The following is a 14,287-nucleotide window of genomic DNA, read 5'->3' as shown; positions in this document are numbered from 1 at the left end:
GACATGGTCTTCTGAGTTAAATCTCAGCCTCCCTAACCAAACGTATAGTTTTCATAGCAACTGGAACTGGTCCAACAAATCGTTGTTTTCTACGAGCTACTGGTTCTATCTCTCCCATCTCTTTATTTACAATTGGTCCTTGTGAAGTCATTGCATGTCTGCATTATCTTCTGTCTTCACAGAGCGACTGCTTGTTCTGATTAGCTTCATACTATCTTCCATCCTGATCCATACTGCCTAGTTGCTATTAGTCATTGTGCCTTCACTTCATTGAATACTTGACTATGGCTTGTCTAGTGTAGTCTACCTTCCGCTGTGTGGTAATAGGTTTATTTCTATCGTTTGTCTTCGAAACTTCCATGTTTTGAAGACTTCCATAAAAATTGCCTATTCACCCCCCTCTAGTCGATCACTAGCACTTTCAATTGGTATCAGAGCAAGGTACTCCCTTGTTCTGTGTGATTCGGTTTAACCACCTGGAGTTTTAGCTATGTCGACTGCAGGGATAATCAAAGTCTCTGCTGCATGCCCAGTCTTCGATGGAACTGAATATCCCTACTGGAAGAATAAGATGCGCATGCATCTTGAAGCCATTGATGTCGACCTATGGTATGTCGTCAAGAATGGCGTGCCCAAGGCTGGTGAAGGTGTCACCGCTGCTGATGTCAAGAAGTTCGTTCAACTAGACTCCACTGCCAAGAACATCATCTGTGGTCATCTGACCAAAGGGCAGTATGGTCGTGTGAGTGCTCTGGAAACATCTAGGCTAGTCTGGGACTGGCTCTCCAAGGTCAACGAAGGCGTCTCAACCCAGAGAGATCAAAGAATCAGTGTCCTTCGGAACCTCTTCAACCGCTTCAAGAGAAACGACAATGAGAATGTTTAGCTCACGTTTGATCGACTCACTGACATCACAAATGAGCTTCAAGCCCTCAGCGCTACTGAGATTAGCAAGCATGAAGTCGTCAAGACACTCCTAAGATCACTTGACAGCTCGTTTGACACCCTAGCCCTGATGATTCAAGAACACCCTCACTTCAAGACACTCGATCCGTCTGACATACTTGAAAGGCTCAACACACATGAGTTTCAGCTTTCTGAGAAAAGAGACATCTATGGTCCCAACTATGGGCGAACTCGTGCCTTGAAGGCAAAAGCTGTTTCCTCATCTGAAGAAGAATATAATTGTAGTTCGGATGATCCTAAAGACATTGGAAAGGAGCTTGCTATGCTTGTGAAGAAGTTTCAGAAATTCACCAAGAAGAAAGGCTTCAGAAAGTCCTCACGATCTAGCTCAAGGAATGATGAAGCTTCTACTCATGACTACAAGAAGAGAACATGTCACAAGTGCAAGAAACCTGGTCACTACATCTCTGAGTGTCCGAAGTGGGACAATGAGAACAACAAGAAGAAGAAGAGCAAGGAATATGATTCTGACGACAAGAAGAAGAAATACTCAAAGTCTTCTTCCAAGTCATCCTCAAAGTCTTCATCACACAAGAAGAGCTCATCTGGCAAGGCTCGTGCATTTGTTGGCAAGGAAATGGATTCATAGGAGGAGTCCGCTTCTGAGGAGGCAGAGGTGGAGTCTGAGGAGGAGTCCGATTCTGGCGTTGCAAGTCTGGCTACAACATACGTTGCCAAGTCCATCTTCAACACTGAAGACAATGACTTCATCACCGACGCCGATGCAAATGACAAGCACGACTCCCCTCCCACCTACTGCTTCATGGCACGCGGTGCCAAGGTAAACACACGCACTACTCACTATCAAACATCCAGTGAAGATGACTCTGATTGTGGTTCCAAACCCAGCTACAAAACACTTGCTAAAATTGCAACTGAACAACAGAAAGCTATGGAACATATTCAAAAACTGTTAGACAAAAGCGATGACCTGTTAGACGCTGAAATGACTCGATCTCAGTCCTTAATTGAAGACATAAAAAATCTTCATGTTAAGTATGAGGAACTTGAAAGTCGTCATGAAACGCTCTCAACAACTCATGAGAAGGTTTCCTATGATTATCTTTAAAGGAAGCAAGATCTTGAGAAATTGAGAGTGGCTCATGAAGATCTTCAAAAGGAAAACGAGTCACTTCGCGCCAAACAGATCAGTTCCGCTCAGGAAGGGTTTGAGCCACCATGTCTTAAATGCATTGAGCGTGACAACGCTACTTCTGTTGCTGGATGTTCTACTACTGAGCGTGACAACGCTACTATTGCAATATCTTCAACTGTTGATGTGGTAACTAACCCCTCTACTGAGGATACCACTGCTATTGCTGATGAAAATGCTAAGTTGAAGACATTGCTTGAAACAGGGATGTACAAAAGTCTCAAAGGGCATCAGACACTATGTGATGTCCTCAAAAGGCAGATCCTGAACCGAAACCCTAGGGAAGAGGGTGTTGGGTTCGAAAGGAAAATGAATGTTGATGGCTCTTACTGGAAACCTGAGCAGTGCGCCAAAACCACATGGGTTGCTGCAAAGGAACCTTCAGTGGATCCATCCACCCTATCTGGCCTCACTTGTGCTAATCCCATTGTTATTGATGAATCCTTTGATGCAAACTATAAACTATTTAAGAATCAGAATGGTGAAGTGTTTGCCAGGTATATTGGTACTAACTGCAGGAATGGGCCACCTATGAAGAAAGTCTGGGTGCCGAAAAAGTGTTTGGATAATCTTCCTATGAATGTCGTCATGACACCACAAGTGAAGAAGACAAACCCCAGACCACAGGCTTCATATGGTCCAAAGGCTTCATACAGACAAAGGACTCACCTGAGTCGCACTAACGCAAATGTTTTGCAGGGAAACCATACTCAGGCCTATGAATATGAGCGCGTTTCATCAAACCGCCATGTTCATATGACCAAGAACTACTCTACTTATTCCTATGAGTACTATTGTCCTCCTGAAAGACTATTTGCTAGGGCTCCAAAGCCAAAGTTCTCAAATGCTACACTCAGACTCATTGCTTCGAAGCCACCCTTGAAGATGTGGGTGGCTAAGAAAGCTTAACTCTCTTTTGCAGGGAAGGGTCTCCAGCCGAAAATCAAATTCGTCTGAAGCTATTGCTCGGGACCTTAAACATCTTGTAGGGCGCAAGATCAAATGCCCAAATGGTCTTATTATGTATTTTGTTGCTGAGTCGCTTGCTACTTGTCCTATCAGTCCTAACCTCGATCTAAGCTTTCATAATCCACTTGCTCGTCAAATGTTTATGCTTCACAATTCTCTTCGTGAAGCCTATCCCCCTAACTGCACAGTAGGGTATGACACCAGCTGCTTCAGAAGGGATTATTGATAGTAGGTGTACTAATCACATGACTGGCAAGTGAAGTCTTCTCATGGACTCAACTTTACGTCCATATGACAAGAGTCACATCACATTTGCTGATACTGGTAAAAGCAAGGTATTGGGTCTAGGTAGAGTTGCAATCTCAAGGGATCAACACATGGATAAAGTGATGGTTGTTGAATCCCTTGGTTTCAACTTAATGTCTGTCTCAATGCTTTGCGATTTAAATATGATTGTGATATTTGGAAAATATCGTTGCCTTGATCTAATGGAATCTGACAAGTCTCTAGTCTTTGAAGGGTATCGGAAAGATGATTTGTACGTGGTAGATTTCTCAGCAGGACCACAGCTTGCCGTATGTCTTCTAGCAGAAGCTTCAGAATGCTGGCTCTGGCATCGGAGACTAGGGAATGCTGGCATGAGGAACTTGCACACTCTTGTAAAGAAGGACCATGTCATAGGCATCGAGGGAGTCAAGTTCAAGAAGGATCACCTATGCGGTGCCTATGAAGCTGGAAAGATGACGAGGGCCAAGTATCCCTCGAAGACAATCATGACAACGACTCAACCCTTCGAACTGCTACACATGGTCCTCTTCAGTCCCACTCACTACTCAACTCTTACTACTACTGCTTGTCTCTATGGCTTCGTCATTGTTGATGCTTATTCAAGATATACATGGGTGCATATAATCCTCTACAAGACTGAAGTGCAGGATGTCTTCAGACGCTTCGCCAATCGAGCCATGACCAACTATAGCATCAAGATCAAGCACATCAGAAGTGACAATGGCACTGAATGCAAAAACACTGGCCTCGACACTTATCTTGATACTTTCTGCATCACTCATGAGTTCTTAGCTCCGTACACGCCGCAGTAGAATGGCGTCATGGAACGCAAGAACAGAACACTTATTGAGATGGCCCGGACGATGCTCGATGAATACAAGACTCCAAGAAAGTTCTGTCCTAAAGCCATTGATACTGCATGCCATATTATCAACTGTGTTTATCTTCACAAGCTTCTGAACAAAACATCCTATGAGCTCCTCACTGGTAAGAAGCCAAATGTCAGTTACTTCAGAGTATTTGGTGCCAGGTGCTGGATCAAGGATCCACATCACACTTCAAAATTTGCACCAAAAGCACATGAAGGTTTTATGCTTGGATACGGAAAGGATTTGCACTCCTACAGAGTCTTCAACCTCTTTCACTATAAAGTGGTTGAAACTATGGATGTGTGGTTCGATGAGACTAACGGCTCGCAAAGAGAGCACCTGCCAAATGTGCTAGATGAAGTTCCATCCAGTGAATCCATCAAGCTTATGGTAACTGGAGAAATCATACCGTCTGAAGCTCAGCCTGAAGAGGAACTCATCATCTCTGCACCTGATCAACCTGAAGACAATGCTCAGCCTAATTACAATCCTTCTAACGATGGCAATGATTAGCAAGAGCAAAATCTTCGTCCTATTCATCCTCGGGTTGCAAATGAAGTACAGATTGAGAGAATAATTGACAACATCAATGCACCGGGTCCACTCACTCGTTCAAGGGTAACACAACTAGCAAATTTTTGTGGACACTTCGCATTTGTCTCAATATCTGAATCAAAGAAAGTTGATGAAGCCTTCATGGAACCTGAATGGATTCAAGCTATGCAAGAAGATCTTCAACAATTTGAGTAGAATAATGTATGGGAACTGGTCAAGCGTCCTGATCCTCGTAAGCACAATATCATAGGCACTAAATGGATAATCGCAACAAGCAAGATGAGCATGGTCAAGTTATCAGAAACAAAGCTCGTCTCGTCACTCAAGGATACACTCAAGTTGAAGGAATTGATTTCGATGAAACATTTGCTCCTGTGGCTAGGCTCAAAGCTATACGCATACTGCTGGCCTATGCAAATCATCATAACATTCTTCTGTATCAAATGGATGTGAAGAGCTCTTTTCTCAATGGTAAGATTGAAGAAGAAGTGTATGTTGCACAACCGCCTGGCTTTGAAGATCCAAAACATCCTGACATGGTTTATAAGCTCAACAAGGCACTATATGGCCTCAAACAAGCCCCTCGTGCTTGGTATGACACACTCAAGGACTTCCTGAAGAGCAAAGGCTTCAAACCTGGATCTTTGGGTCCCACACTCTTCACGAAGACATATGATGGTGAACTGTTTGTGTGCCAAATATATGTGGATGACATTATCTTCGGCTGCACAAACCAGAAATACAGTGATGAGTTTGGATATATGATGCAAGAGCAATATCAGATGTCCATGATGGGTGAGCTGAAGTTCTTCCTTGGTCTTCAAATACGTTAGCAACGCAACGACATCTTCATATCTCAAGAGAAATACCTCAAAGATTGCCTGAAGAAGTTTGGAATGCAAGACTACAAAGGCTACACGATGCCAATGCCAGCTAAACACCATCTGGGTCCCGACGACAATGGTAAAGAGTTCGATCAAAAGGTATACCTCTCCATGATTGGTTCTTTGCTTTATTTATGTGCATCTAGGCCAGATATCATGCTTAGTGTTTGCATGTGTGCCCGATTCCAAGCGGCACCAAAGGAATCGCATCACTTAGCTGTGAAGCGAATTCTTTGATATTTGGCTCACACCCCAACACTAGGATTATGGTATCCAAAGGGCTCAGAGTTTGATCTAGTTGGATTCTCGGATGCTGATTATGCTGGTGACAAGGTGGATCGCAAGTCTACATCAGGCACATGTCACTTTCTGGGACGATCACTTGTATGTTGGTCTTTAAAGAAGCAGAACTATGTATCTCTCTCCACTGCTGAATCTGAATACATTGCTGCTGGATCTTGCTAAGCGCAGCTTCTATGAATGAAGCAAACACTCAAAGACTATGGCATTCATCTGAAGCAAGTACCACTCTACTGCGACAGTGAGAGCGCCATCAAGATTGCTAACAACCCAGTTCAGCACTCGAAGACAAAGCACATTGAAATTCGTCATCACTTTCTTAGAGATCATGTCATGAAGGAAGATATTGATATCATACACGTCAACACTGAAGAGCAACTGGCAGATATCTTCACAAAGCCCTTGGATGAGAAGAGGTTTGCAAGTTACGGTGTGAGCTAAATATCTTGGAATCCTCAAATGTCTTGTGATCAGGCACACATCCTAACACTTATGCATGTTGATGACTTAGATGTGCAACACACGAAGTAACGTATGTCTTCAATCAATGAAGATTTACATTCTAAGTGTGAATACATTAACGTGGAATTGACTTTGGAGCGCCACGATAATTGTGTGCCGTGTCTGGGTCTAATATTTCCTATACGGTGGGTAACGCCACCACCAAACTCCTGTTTGGAATACTTTCTGTTGGTGTTACATTTGCAAAGTCTTCGCTTTCTGTTTGTCTTCAATGTAAACATGGCCTCATGTTTATCTTCAATGTACTGATTTGGTTTCTGTCCTCTACAACATTCACTTATAGCTATGTCTTCTTGTTGAATCTTTTGAACTAAGTGAATGTCATCGGACCCTAACCCCTCTATGCTTCTATCTTAAGTCTATCTATCCAAATCATATGCATTCTATTGAAACTGTCAAAATGTCTTCTCTGCATCCTTGTCAGCAGAAGACACAGAGACAAACATTAATCTGCTTTCAATGCTAAATCCTTATACCTGAAACCCGGAGAAGTGGGAACAACCACCCGACAATCCAGGCGTGCGTGGAAACGTGGAACAACCTCCAATATGTTGCATGATCGCCACGTGTCCTTCAGATGTGAACCGCCAAGGGCACCTGTGTAATAACACCATGCCGTCCCTGTCCCTATAAATGCACGCCTCACCCCAGTCATTATCTATTCTTCCACTCTCGCTCAAACCCTAGCGCCACCGCTAGCCCTCGACGACGTCGGCGACAAAGCGCTTAGCTGCCGTGACCTCACCAACGCCGTCCTCACGCCGGCCGCGGACATCGTTTTCTCCGCCGCCGCCGTAGGTGTCCTCTGTCGCCAAGTTAGGGCACGGAAGATCGAACTGCTCGGCCTCCTCTCCCACTCCGTCTAGCAGTTCCTCGTGTGGTAAATAAAACCTCCTTTTTACAGTCCTTTTTATCCGATAGATTCATCGTTTTCAACCACAAGTGGTTTCTGTTCACACAAGTTGGATCTATCTCATACTGCATCTCATAACATGCCTAGTATGTTCACTTATGCTTCACAAAGTAGTTAGATTCCTCACTTGTACTTATTCATGGATTCATACAAATCTGGAACCAACTCTCTACCTATGAGTGAATGTCTTCGCACTATGAGGTCATTGTATTCTAAACTGATTTATCTTCAAAATCTTCTGAGAATGCATATGACCTCTTCCCCTTCCTTCGCACCTTTAATGCTGTCACATGTACATGTCCGTGGGAGAATCCCTTGGTTCTCATAGTCCGCATTCATTTGCAGCATTCTTACAGCATCATATAAATTCTCCTGAAGCCAGTTCTTGTCTGACCAGTAGACGAAAGACTTTGACAGTGTTGAAGCCTTTCAGTCTAAACTTCATGGCAACAGAGAAATCTGCAAGGAAGGGTGGCAGACAGCGCCGTGGAAACACCTCGAGAGATTTGCCTCCTGACCTCTATGAGCTGTACAAGACAGATCCAGAGGAGGACTACAATTAGCGGAAAACCCGAATCCAATGGATTCGAAGATATTGGGCAGAACAATGGTTCAAGTACAGGTTCGTGACCCAAGAGTATGCTGAGAAAAATGCCATCAAGAGACCGTGGGGAGACATCTTGTACAGAAATCTTCAACCCAGATCCAGAGCTGAAGCCATTGAACAATGCTTCTATCCTTGCATGGTCCGTGGACCACAGCCTGCCGATGCAGACACATCTTCATTACTATGGTGCCGTGACGACAATCTGTTCAAGCACAACTTCCAGTTTTCCAAGAACTCGGCCAAAGAAAACAAGAAGTCACGGTGATTAGACTTCAATCCAGGCCCCTCTGCTCCTCGTGCTGACGGCACACGCAAAGCTGAACCCAATCTGGTTGGGCCCTTCTATATCTTAGAAGGTCTCATTACTCACATAAAGGTTCAAGGGGCAGTCATGGATCAACCTGCAGACGACGCTGATTCTGACGAAGCGCCTGCACCACCGAAGCCAAAGAAGCTGAAGAAACCTAAATCTTCGAAGCCTGCCCCTGCACCAAAGGTTTCACGGGCGAAGCCTCTGGCCACTGCACCTCCTGAACACAGTGTGCAGTCTGAAGATCTGTTACGCATCTCCAAGCCCTCCAAAGTGAATATGCCCATGCAACCCACCAGCCAAGCATTGACCCCTGCTGCTGTTCTGCGCAACGAGAATGGCGCCATTGATCTATCCAGCGACGACGATCTTGGCGATGACGCTCTTGAGCAGTTGATCAAGAGCAAGCAAGAGGCAGAAATCTTCAATGACCTTCCTCTCTTTGATGTGGAAATCTTAAACAAGTTCATTGATGAGTGGTTTGACAGCCCAAACGTCAGCTTTGATGATCTTCAGCTTCCCATTGGTCTCAGTGTTGCCTTCCACGGAGCCATTGCTGTTGAGCTGGCTCTAGCTCAGATAATTGTTGAGCTGAAGCATAAGCTAGATTCTGAAAAGGCTCAATTCAAGAAGCATATGGCCAAGCTCAATGTTGAAGACATTCAGAACTTCCAGGTCATGATGCATGAGCTCAAGGAAGCATTCCGCACGAAACGCGTAGAAGCCAATGGTTCTCGTGAACGCATGAAGGATCTTGCTGCTAAATGTGTTCAGGGATACAATGAAGCTGAAAAGCGCAAGGCTTTGGGGCGACCAGGTATCGACCCCCAAATGGCGGCCAAGAAGAAAAAGAAGCCAGCTGTGGCAGAACCCGAAGCACCAAGGCAGGAAGAACATCACACTGTCTTCCCAGCCAGTATGACAGGCTCGAAGCCTAAGGTCCTCACAGTGGCTTCAGAACTGAAGAAAACAAGGGCAGCTAAAGCCGAAGCCAGAAAGCGCAAAACCAAGGCCACCACTGATGATGCTCCTCCAACCAAGAAACGGAAAACCAAGAAGAGAGACCGGGCTGCTCCCACAGAGCCCCTTGATGTCGAGCTAATCTCAGTGGCTCATCCTGCGTCTGAACATCAAGAACGCCAAGTGATAGTTCATGAGCCTGCTTCCACAGAGGCTCCTGAAGCTGAAGACAATCCAGCGGTTGACCCTTCCGCAGCTGAAGACATTGGTCCTCACAACAATGTTGAAGATGATGAAGTCCTTCCTCAGATCGAGCACCAGTTGGTATCATCGCCTGTGCTCACGCACAACGAACTCATAAGCATTGGTCGTCCTCTGACGCCAACTACTCAGGATGCATCGTGGGCTGATCACCCACAACGACAAGACACCCCAAGTTCTCTCCAACCACAAGTCCCCTCACCCGTGCAAGATGACGATGACTTTGAGGCCCAGCAAACTCCATCTCCGCAAGCGTCGCCAGCATTACGCAGGCTTCGCAAAGGACCAAGGCCCCAAGTCACTCCCACTGTGCACGTGTCAGAGTCTGAAGTCAAAACGGCTGAAGATATTCCGGATGCATCAGCCGATGAAGAAGAAGAACCAAGAGTTGAAAGAGTTGCTACACCCCCGTCCCACCAAGATGTTGTTCTCGAGGAGAACGTGTCCGACCCTCCAGCTTCTGAAGTGGAGGTTAACAATCCTGAGGCGGCCATCAACATCAACAGTGAAGCCAATGACGTTGTCATGGCTGAAGCTAATGTGGTTCCTGAAGCTCATGCGGTGCCAGAAGTGCAAGCACCTGAAGCCACTGCAGCGCCCGAAGCCAATACTGAAGCACCTGAAGCCAATGTGGTCCCTGAAGCCCATATCAATGACAATGTCAATGCTCCTGTACCCCCTCCAAGACCTCATACAATTGAGCTGGCATTTGATCGTGGTCAGCCTATTATGGTCCGATGGCCCATTATGGTTCCTCCACCTGCTGCGGGTCCACAATTTGACTATCATGTCGAGCACAGACCTCCCGTCCAGAAGCCCAAGCCAAGACTTCCATGATTCCCAGGCACTACAACTTCACCTGGGGTCTTCAATGTGATTGGCTTCGTGGCACATAACACCTTCTTCAATAGCGCCAAGAACCCTTACACCAAACCTCGCATTTCATCAGATCGGTTCTGGAGCTATCAGCAGCGCAACTACTATTCCTGCGTCTTATACAATCAAGGTCGCATATTTCCACATATGCGTCTCGACACTGAAGCTATAGCTGGCCTGCCCTGCCTTGAATAAGCGTTGGATTGCTTCAGAGACGCTGGCCTCCTGTAGTTTGTCACAGATAAGGAACACTGGAATGAAGAGCTTCTGCTACAGTTCTATGCAACTCTTCACATTCGAGGCTACAACAGGGATCCAAAGACTTGGGTCCTTGAGTGGATGATAGGCAATGTCCATCATGAAGCCAAAGTTCTTGATATCATTGAGCTCACATGCCTGCCCACTCCTGGTGAATACTATGAGCCAGGTTGTCAACAACACCAGAATGCTTTAGAGAGCATTTTTCAGAAGCCAGAACCCAACATGAGTAAAATGCTGAGCATGATGAAGCCGTTGCCTCACGACGCTGATTACCCATCTGAATTCTTTATTGAAGACCTAGAGTATCTGCCTCGCACCATTTATCATATCCTCAGAAAAACTCTATGGCCTGTCAAAGGACATTCGTCTGCAGCAAAGCTTGAAGGAGCAATGAAGACTTTGATTTTCTACATCTTCAATGGCATCAGCTTCAATGCTCAAGACTTCTTCATTAGGCAGTTGGCTGCATCTGGCTCCGACATTTTTGGTCTGAAGTTCTATGCTCCATGGGTAATGCGCCTTATCAAGCTTCACTCTGCCATCAACTATCAGCCGTCTGCGCGCAATCATCTTGTCTTCTTGCCAGAGGTTGATCTGTCTGTTGAAGCTATTTACCGAGAGCCTGCTAAGGATCCCATTTATCTTCACAATGCTGATCACCAAAGCTTCACCCAGCCCATTGAAGGAGTTCAGGCAGTCTCACGTGTTTATCCCTTGGCTGGCAACACATGTGCCCCTCGCGCTCAAACTGACGCCACTGGAAGCACCATTGCACAAAGGCCTCGAAGGCGATCTCGTGTTATCAATGACCGAGAGCTTCTCGTCGTGCTACACCAGAAATAGGACAAGCATCACAACTGGCTCAAGCAACAGATGCAAAGCCTCTTGGTGGATGTCAACCGCATTCGCAATCTTGCCACCAAGAATGCCTTTGTCACTCATGAAACCTGTCGGAGGTCGTGGAAGAGTTTGACTTTGCTTAGTGCTGAAGCTGATCTGCAGGACGATGGCTTCACCGAAAGATTCAAGTTTGACTCAACTCCTCGAAGAAATGTTCACTTGCGTCGGACTCCCTCACTTGAAGACTCTGACTATTCGTCCTCAGCTGTGACAGTGAATGCCAGAGTCATCGATGACCAAGATGATGCAACTTCACCTCCTCCAACTTCAGCGCGTGTCGACACTGCACCAAGTTCTTCTGCACCACCGGACCTCGACGACGACCCTGCTGCCTCGTCTGCGCCTCATGGGAACGAGTAGGCGCTCTATGTCTTTAAACCTTTTTGGTCCTTACTAACAAAAGGGGGAGAAGCATATGAGTTGATAGTCTTCAAGCGGGTCCATATGGGTGGTTGCTTTACCTTTTGCTATTTTTGCCAAGTGCTTAAAACTCTTGCTTTTCGATACATTTGGTTCTTTGAGTTGTAACACTTAAACTCGATGGTCGTCTGCTACTTATTTGCTATTCGGTGATGCGATGATAAATTCCGCATGTGCGATGATAACTTCCGCACTTAGGTCATTTTGCAGACGTCCATTTTTCATTATGCATGTCATTATCTTCGTTACATCAAATCATGCATGATGAATTGTCATCATAAGTTGAAGAGGATCTCCACAAGTACAACCTTCCATGTGCATTTGCATTCCAAGAGCAAATTACTTATATGCACATCTTCAGGGGGAGCCTTTGCCACTTATGAAGACAATACCCTATCCTTTACAATTTCACATATTTTATTCCCCGTTGAAAACTTCAACCAGTTTGTCATCAATCGCCAAAAAGGGGGAGATTGTAAGTGCATCTAGTGCCACCCCTAGTTGGTTTTGGAGTATTGACGACAAAACTGGTTGAGGGACTAATGTGTTTGTGAGAATTGCAGGATAACACATGTAGAAGTCCCTCATTGATTCGGTTTTCCTACTAGAGATGACCCCTAAAAATGTATGAAGACTTTCAAGTCAAAGGTGGTATGTGAAGACATTCACATTGAAGACTATGACAAGAGAAGACATCGCATGAAGACTGGAGCGCGAAGACTTAGTTGTTTCGTCGTTCTTTTTCTTCTTTGTTGAGTCATAGGAACCACCGTACTATTAAGTGGGGTCCAAGTGAACCAGTCGGAATGACTGAAGTGATGCTTTACCAAAATCCTATGTCTTCGAGCGAAGACAATGAGAGCAAATCTTATCCAGAGCTGGATAAGTCAGCTTTGCTTGTAGCCCAAGTAAAGTTGCCGTGTGTGTTTGAAATCTGACCGTTGGAACACGTGTTAGTTCCTCAGTGACCCAGGGTCATTTCGGACAAATCAGGTCGGGTTTCCTAGTGGCTATAAATAGCCCACCCCCTACAACCATAAACGGTTGGCTGCTCAGAGTTAGTGTATGGCTTTTGTTGTTTGAGAGCAACCCACCTCGAAGCCTTTGAGAGAGAATTCCTTGCGAGGACAAAGCCCTAAACACCCAGAGCCAAAGAGTGTTAGGCATCACTAAAGTCTTCTTGTCTGTGTGATCTGAGGACTTATTACACTTGAGGAATGTGTATCCTCCAGCCGGTTAGGTGTCGCGTTCTGAGCATCCAAGAGTCATTGTGGATCGCCGGTGAACGAAGTCTGTGAAGGTTTGGGAGTCTACCTTGAAGACTTACCAGAGTGATTGGGAGAGGACTGGGTGTCCTAAGCTTAAGGGAAATAAGGTGAAGACACTATCTTCTGAGTTAAATCTCAGCCTCCCAAACTAGACATACAGTTGTCACAGCAACTGGAACTGGTCCAACAAATCGTTGTCTTCTATGAGCTACTGGTTCTGTCTCTCCCATCTCTTTATTTACAGTTGGTCCTTGTGAAGTCATTGCCTGTCTGCATTATCTTCTGTCTTCACAGAGCGACTGGTTGTTCTGATTGGCTTCATACTATCTTCCATCCTGATCCGTACTGCCTAGTTGCTATTAGTCATTGTGCCTTCACTTCATTGAATACTTGACTATGGCTTGTCTAGTGTAGTCTACCTTCCGTTGTATGGTAATAGGTTTATTCTATCGTTTGTCTTCGAAACTTCCATGTTTTGAAGACTTCCATAAAAATTGCCTATTCACCCCCTCTAGTCGATCACTAGCACTTTCAAACATACTCTTTATTTTCTAATTTTTAATTGGATAGAATTGACAGAATAGTTATCATCTTTGTTTATACACGTGCAAAACCTGTCATCCCTCTGCTTTGTTTCAGCGTGATGTGCCTGATGGCATGCACAAGTCTGCTGAAGGCTGTGAGACAAACCCAACATATATTGCAGCAAAGAAGGCAAAACATCTTGAAGATAGCGAGACAACCCCAAAGTCTTGTCTTGATGCAGTGTTCAAGTTACTTGAGACTAACAGTTAGACAAGCTCACAGAATTCGTTGTCTGAATTAGTTCGACTTCTTTAGTCCCAAGTTCTAGCAGAAAGGCATTCTGCAACTCAACTTCGACTTGAAGTCCTATCTCTAAGAAAGATTGCGGAGAACACCAATGAGAACCTCATCGCTAAACAGCTACACCTGGAAGCTATGACCGACATGCTAGGCTGGTCTCACAGCCTTGCTCAGCAGCTT

The sequence above is a fragment of the Triticum urartu genome, chromosome 6A (genome assembly GCF_056163025.1).
Source record: "Triticum urartu cultivar PI428250 chromosome 6A, HENAU_Tu73, whole genome shotgun sequence".
NCBI lineage: Eukaryota > Viridiplantae > Streptophyta > Magnoliopsida > Poales > Poaceae > Triticum > Triticum urartu.
This window is presented reverse-complemented; position numbering follows the sequence as displayed.